The sequence below is a fragment of the Xyrauchen texanus genome, chromosome 5 (genome assembly GCF_025860055.1).
Source record: "Xyrauchen texanus isolate HMW12.3.18 chromosome 5, RBS_HiC_50CHRs, whole genome shotgun sequence".
NCBI lineage: Eukaryota > Metazoa > Chordata > Actinopteri > Cypriniformes > Catostomidae > Xyrauchen > Xyrauchen texanus.
The window spans coordinates 11926288-11933663 of NC_068280.1; positions in this window are offsets into that span (position 1 = coordinate 11926288).

Consider the following 7376-nt stretch of genomic DNA (forward strand, 5'->3'; position numbering starts at 1 on the left):
TGAGCACAACTTGTTTCTCTAGTAAGACCTTTGATATTAAAGCAAAGATGTATTGCAAAAATCGTATTCTTAATGAGAATTTAAATTTAGTTTTTTCTGAAAAAGTATCTAAAAATCCTTAAAACAAGATACATTTGCTTGAGTAGCAAAACAGCATAAGATATTTAGGCTTTTTTCACATAATACTTTTTTTCTTACTTTATTTACTTGTTTGTATTCACAAATAGTGCTGAAGACGTAATCCAAAGTATTTAGATTGTAGATCTGTAGTGGAATACTTTATAAAAGTAACCTTCCCAACCCTGGGTAAAATGTACAGTACCTTACTTTTCAAACTTTAAAAAATACACTCTATACCTTTAAGAGAGAAAGAATGACATAAAAGCAAATATATGATTAAGTAATGCAAACTTTATTTTTTCACACCAGAAACAGGAGAATCATGTCAGATGTGCAATGCAATGAGAATTCAGAGGCAATCGCACACATCTTCAACCGGAGACTCATCTACCACCAGGAGCGGGAGCAGGGGCAGGAGCTGGGGCAGGTGCAGGAGCAGGTGCTGGGGCTGGTGCAGGTGCAGGGGCAGGTGCTGGGGCTGGTGCAGGGGCAGATGCCAGCTGTGCTAAGAGCAATGGCAGGAGGGTGAGGAGGGCATTGTTGTTTTGTGGTGGCCGGTAGATGGGCATGTACAATGGATAGGGACGCTGAAACTGGTATGGGTTGTAGAAGCCTCCAAACCCTCTCTGTAGTAAAACCAATAGAAGCACACAATAAAACTTTAATTTAAAGAGTCTGGAAGTCTACATAATATAGTGCATATAATCACAAAATATGGATCAATTAATTAAAAAGAATTCATCAAAATATAAAAATCAAGAGATGAAGAGAATGTGCATGTGCAGAGAGTCTTAACATCAAACTGACCTCTGAGGAACGGCTTGAAGAGCGCTTCTCTCGATGTTCTTCATCTGCCTGTGAAAAGAAATCAATTTGTCATTTTTGTAACTCCACATCTGCATCACATTTCCCGTGTTACAGCAAATATTACAAAACAATTTGACATGATGAGCATTCAGATTTGAAAAGAGAATGGTACTCACGAGCACGGCACAGCAGATTCCAAAGACACAAGCAACAATAAGGAAAGCCTTCATGGTTCTCAATAACCTCTTATCTAGAGAAAGATTATATTATGTGTAAATTGCTTTGGATCAGAGCTGCCTGCTAAATGAACCAAGGTAAGTATATATGCATTTGATTCTATCTTTCCTTCTTACCTGTATGGCAAATCAGACACTTCTCTGTTTCAGGTATGAAAACTGCATGTGGAAAATGCTTTATAAACACATTATCAACATGTAACTAACCAATCAGCAGGAGACATTACACTGTGACAGGTTTGAAAAATGTAACGTTTCCTCAACATCACTCTGTATTTGGCAAGTTGGACTTTACTCAACAGTTGGGAATTAGGAAAGTGATTCACATGGCTGTCTGTATACTTATATGTGATATACATTAAGGTGGGTTGAACTGAGTTAATGCAATACACAAACAAAGACTTAATCTTAAATTGGGTGGGGGGTGAGACCCAAGGAAATTAGTCAATAATGATTAATTGTTCAATTGTCTTTATATCTGTGAAGGCTTTCATAAGGAGAATGTGTTACTGAATTCCACATGTAAATGGTCATATTTCCTGTTGTTAAAAGCGAATTAACGTCTTTCCTATGTAAGTGGCAAGTCTGCATTAATTTAGCTTTTCAAGGTCTAATGTATTTACACATATCATTCCCTGATTTTTAGCTTTCTAGATTTACATAATCTGTGTGTTCTTTATAAATTTGTATAATTGTATTTGCCAGTAGGGCCGTAGCTAGTGGGGTGAATGGTGGGCTTGAGAGAATTCTAGAGGCCCACAGATTCAGGGGGGCCCCCACAACCAATTCTAAACTATATTTTTAATAGGAAAGGGGCCAAGAGCAATTTTTTGCAGTCAGGGGGCCCAGAATACCTTGCTACAACCCAGCTTACCAGTGTAGTATAAGTAGGAAGAGGATTTCCTTATTGGATGGAAATTTCACTCCCTCAAGTACTCTAGCTGAAGACATATACTGCCATGACCAGTTGATATATTACACATTTAATCAAATAAGCAAATGGATGTGATCACTATTAATGTGTAACAGTAAACATGTGCTGTTAACCTCACTCCCAGAGAGGCCGGTTCAAATCCCGCTCAGAGTGGGTCGAGCAAGCCAGGTTACAGTAGTGCCATAACCTGGATGGGAGTGAGGTTTGGGGGGGTGAGTGTAATGGTAGCCATCTGGTACGTGCTGTGCAGTGTGTAAACCTCACTCCCCTGGCCTGATGAGACACACTAGCGACTGATGCTAGACGCTGTAGCCTTTAGCCTCCTTGTTAGCTTGCCTGCCTCCCATGCCTGATGTGCGGTTCAAATCCTGATCGGAGCAGGTCGAGCAGGACTGGCTACAGATATACCAACAAATCTGAAATAAAGACATTGTTGGCTATTGTACCTTGGCATAATGGTCAATTATTCCTAGATCTTTTCAGGTTTTGTCATCCAGCAACAAGAAATATTTTGTTGCTGTTTCCAGATTTTAATTGGCAAATTTCTGCTGTGAATCAGTCATTAAAGTATTAAAACATGTGAAACAGTGTGCAGAGTCTATTGTGTTGGAGTGCCAGTGCAGGATTTGTTTGCCAGTGTTAATTTTGTTAATATGCTACTTTGCAACCAATGTTAATTATTTTATTTAAATATATTGTTAATTATATTTATTTACCCTTTATTTAGCCTGGTTGGTCGCATCAACATTTGAATCAATTTTATAAGAGACACCTAGCCAAGAAAGGCAGCACTGAAAGAGACAACATAAATATATAAATAAATAATTTACTTATGCACTCCCTTTACTCTATATTGCTGTTTACACAGTATTATTTTTGGATCAGTCATCTGATAGTATGATGCCACTGAGCTATATCTTTAAGAGTGTCACTAGACTTCAGTGTCATCCAGGGCTTAGCCCACATGCCATATTATAATATAAAAATAAGAAGAATCCTTCCTTCCGTGACTTAAAAATGACCACCCTACCATCCATCCATCCATCCAACTGCTTATCCTGTGACCACCCTACCAGTCAAATAATAATTATATCAAATGCAATTCAGAACTTTATATAAGCAAACGTAAGGCGCACAGTAAACGGATCAAACACGTTTTAACTTAAATTGCGGAGGATCAAAGCAAGAATTACAACTTGTTGGCTCATCGTTTATTGTGCAGAAATTAATACTAACAAAAAAATCAAAGTAATTTTACAATTTATATTTTCAATTGTTATTTAGCATAATATTTTGAAAATAAAGTAAAAAATGATTGAATAATTATGAGTTTAAAGTGGTAATATTTTGAGAATAAATCAAAAGGAAAGAAACATCAAAGTGATGTGGTTGACAACAGCAAATTGGAGTGTCTGGGTTGTTACTGTGATGCAGAGGCTTGGAGGATTTATTTAGAATCCATGTGTGGTTTTATTGCACTAAATGAAGTAACAGCATCAAGAGAATAACAACAGTTTATAGCACAGTTTATGTTATTGTTGTCACGATCCCCTGTTGTCTGCCCGTGTTTCACCTGTCACCTCTCAATAACAACAATTCCCACAATTCCCGGCCCTCATCACTGCCAGCTTTCATCATTGTTTTCACCTGATTGTCATTTGATCTTCATTACCCCTCTGTATTTAAGCCCGGTTGTTTGTTCAGTCTCTGTCGATCGTTGTTTGTAAATGTTGAATGTAGATGTATGTTAATGTCACCCTTGCTCTCCATTGATGTTAATCCTGTCTTTGTATTTCTTTGATGTCTTTCGTGTTTTTGTTTTGTTTTTCCCATCGTGGATGTTTTATTTGTTCCAGTCTTGTTTGTCCTATTATTTTCAATTAAACCGCATTTAGATCCTCACCCCTCGTCTGCCTTCGTCTGCCTCCACCTACTAACGTTACAATTGTCCACGAACTCCAGTTCCCGAATCCACCCGCCCCTTCCAGCTCTCACACTCGTTCCCAATCACCCGAGTATTAGTTTCACCTGTACTGTTTCTATTCTCTATTTATACCCTGGTGGGGTGGGGAGTGCTGCATTCTAATGATTAAGATATTGTAAAAAATATATTCTGTTACATTGACGGTAAAATACCAGCAGTTGTGGTTGCCAAAAATGCACTGTAAAAAACACAGTTCTCATGATTCAGGAATTACGGGGTGTCATTTTGATGCCTACATATTATACAGCTCACTACACTTTAGATTATTAAATGATGTACACTAAAAAATACCAATTTTCTGGAACTATAAAAATCAGCATTTCACTTTATGTATTGATGTATTTAATGTATTGTTAAACACCATGGTAATTGCAAAATGCCACATGATGACTTAAAGTTCATCAAGAATGACCCTTCCAGGAGCAATAATTAATACACATGTAGTGACAGTGCACAGTGTTACTCATACAAACACAAAACCATCAGGGTAACACATATAACACAAAAATGTGGTGGTGGTGGTGGTGGTGGTGGCATAGTGGGCAAAGGTACATAACTGGTAATCAGAAGGTTGCTGGTTCAAGCCCAGCAGCCACCACCATTGAGTCCTTGAGCACCAAAAATGGCAAATGCAGAATTTAATCGTGGCTGATAACCTGCAGTGAAAGGGCTTAAAATAGCATTTTATCTTAGCATAAAGCTAAATGTTCTCATGAGGGCTGCATCCAAAAACTACAAAATGCTGACTTCAGAGACTGTATATGAAGGCAAGATGAAAATACGTTTTATAAACTGTTCTGAGACCAGGTTCCTTAGAAGTTTCATTCATTGAAAAAACGCTGTCGGTTTAGCCATTAACTGTTTAGGTAGCAAGTCATCTGTCTACATTTTCGGATGAAGCCTACAATTTTCACAAGGTTAAATATTTCTGCTGCTCCAAACTTGCTTCAAAACCCCACAGAGTGTACACAACAACATCATTTTCCTCAATGACCTCATATCCTGCTTTTCACTTATACAGGCTGTCTGCTTGTATGAATGTAAGACATCACAAGAAAGTGTTTCACTGCTGTTCAAACGCTCCTCGAATCGCATCATTTATATGAATACGTTTCCCAAATGAATAGACTAAATATTAAATGAAAAAAATAACAATAAAATGAAATGTTATTTCTTCAGTAATCAAAATACTTTTTATGTAAATATATTCTGATTACATTTAAACTGTAAATGTAATACAGTTAATAATATTTTAAATATGTAATCCAGTTACATGTATTCCATTACTCCCCAACCCTGTCCACTATTTACCTCTTAGTGAGTCTAAACAGCCAGCTAGCTTTTTGTCTGCAAATTTCATGAATTTAATACCACCTTGATTTCTTTAATGTAGATGTGGGGTTGAACACTGATGTTTTTCTTTATCAAAGGCAGAAGGCAAACAGAAGACAGAAGTTTGTGATCAACAATATCTCATCCAATTTCCAACAAGAAAAATGCGGCCTGTACCTCCAAGACCCAAAAGCCCCTAGATGTGACATTGCAGCAACCAAGCAGGGTTGTTTGTGAATGTTCATAATGGCATTTTTAATGTTTTAATCTAAATACATTTTGACTCAGAATTTAATACTGAAATGTACATTGACCATATTTTCGAGATGATAACTGGATGCATCTTCGGTCCTGTGACAATAATGTAGTAGGCTTTTTAAATGTTCCTAACCAGGATTGCTTCCATATTTAGGCCTGTTTATTCTTTGTGTTTTCTACTTCTTTTATTTGTAACACATTTTAATGTGATCATTTTCTTTTTTTTTTTTGTAAATCACTTTGTATGATACGTTAAATAAATGTAATTACACAGCAATTGTAATTATGGGAAACAATGTATCACAAGCTCGAATGTAATATTTGTGTAAAAATGTGGCTGTATTGATTCTGGTGCACAGCTGACTGTGCGCTGATTTAGACAATAACATTCCAGTACATTTCCCAGATATTCAATAATGGAATATACATAAGACGTTGTATTTTCATTATCTAGTGTCTACCTTTTTTTGACCTCTGTCTATTTTTAAGTATTCCAAAAACCAAAACCCGCAATGCTATAATATAAGCCCACAAATGTGCTTTCAGATTAGCCCAGTTAGTCGTGCAACCCTGGCAACAAAGCTCATCTGCTGCATACAGGTGCATGAAAACGTAACAGTTAATGCCGGTACATGTATTACGTTACACCCTGGTTGCACAGTTGTTAAAGATGTGGATCTACTGTAGTAACTGAAAGGTTGTAGGATGTGTACTACCCCACATGGGGGGATCTAAGTGGCATTCCCTGCGTGCCCTTGAGCAAAGCTCTTAACCCCAGGTTACACTGTAAATCTTTCCCTGTAGTGATCGAACATCACTTCACAGAAAAGCATCCACTAAATAATACAAATAGCCATTACATGTGCTGTAAAGTGATTTCAGACACTTTGCTAACTTCCACCATTTTGCTAACTTTAAGCACACCCTTTCTCCAAAACCCTAACCTCCAAAGACATATCAGCAAACCTGAATGTGCGAAATGATTCACTGACAGAGAATGTATCTGAAAGGCTAAAATAAAATTGTGGGGTGCTATTTTTTTGCCCAGGCCTGTCTCAGAGACACATTTACATTTATTTATTTACCAGCCACTTTTATTCAAAGTGACTTACAAAATGAGGAAGGATACAACAGAAAGGTGACAGTAGCACAAAAAGTGCTGCATTACAAAGTTTCAATTGCATCAGAAAAGTACTATCCTAGACAGAGATTATTTATTTTATTTTAGCTTTATTATTTATAGTGTATGGTCAAGTGCACATGAAAAAGATTTGTCCCTAGACACAGGTGAGATTTCTCAGAAAAACTATTTCAGTGAAATCTGTCAGATAGTAGGGGTATTTTCTGCATGCAGTTCCATATATAATCACTTTCAGCACCTTTAACATAAAAGTTAAAATGTTATAATAGCGTTTGTTCAAATAATTATTTAAGGTAAAATCAGAGTTGGGGAGTAACAGAATACATATAATGGGACTATGTATTTAATATACAAAATATTAGTAACCGTATTCAGTTTCAGTTTAAATCATTGGTAATTAGAATACAGTTACATTCAAAAAGTATTTTCATTACTGAAGAGATTACTTTGCGTTTATTGTCTTTTGTTTCATTTAATTTTTAGACTATTCACTTGGAAAATATTTATCCATATAAATGATGTGATCTGAGGAGCATTTGAACAGCAGTGAAACACTTTCTTATG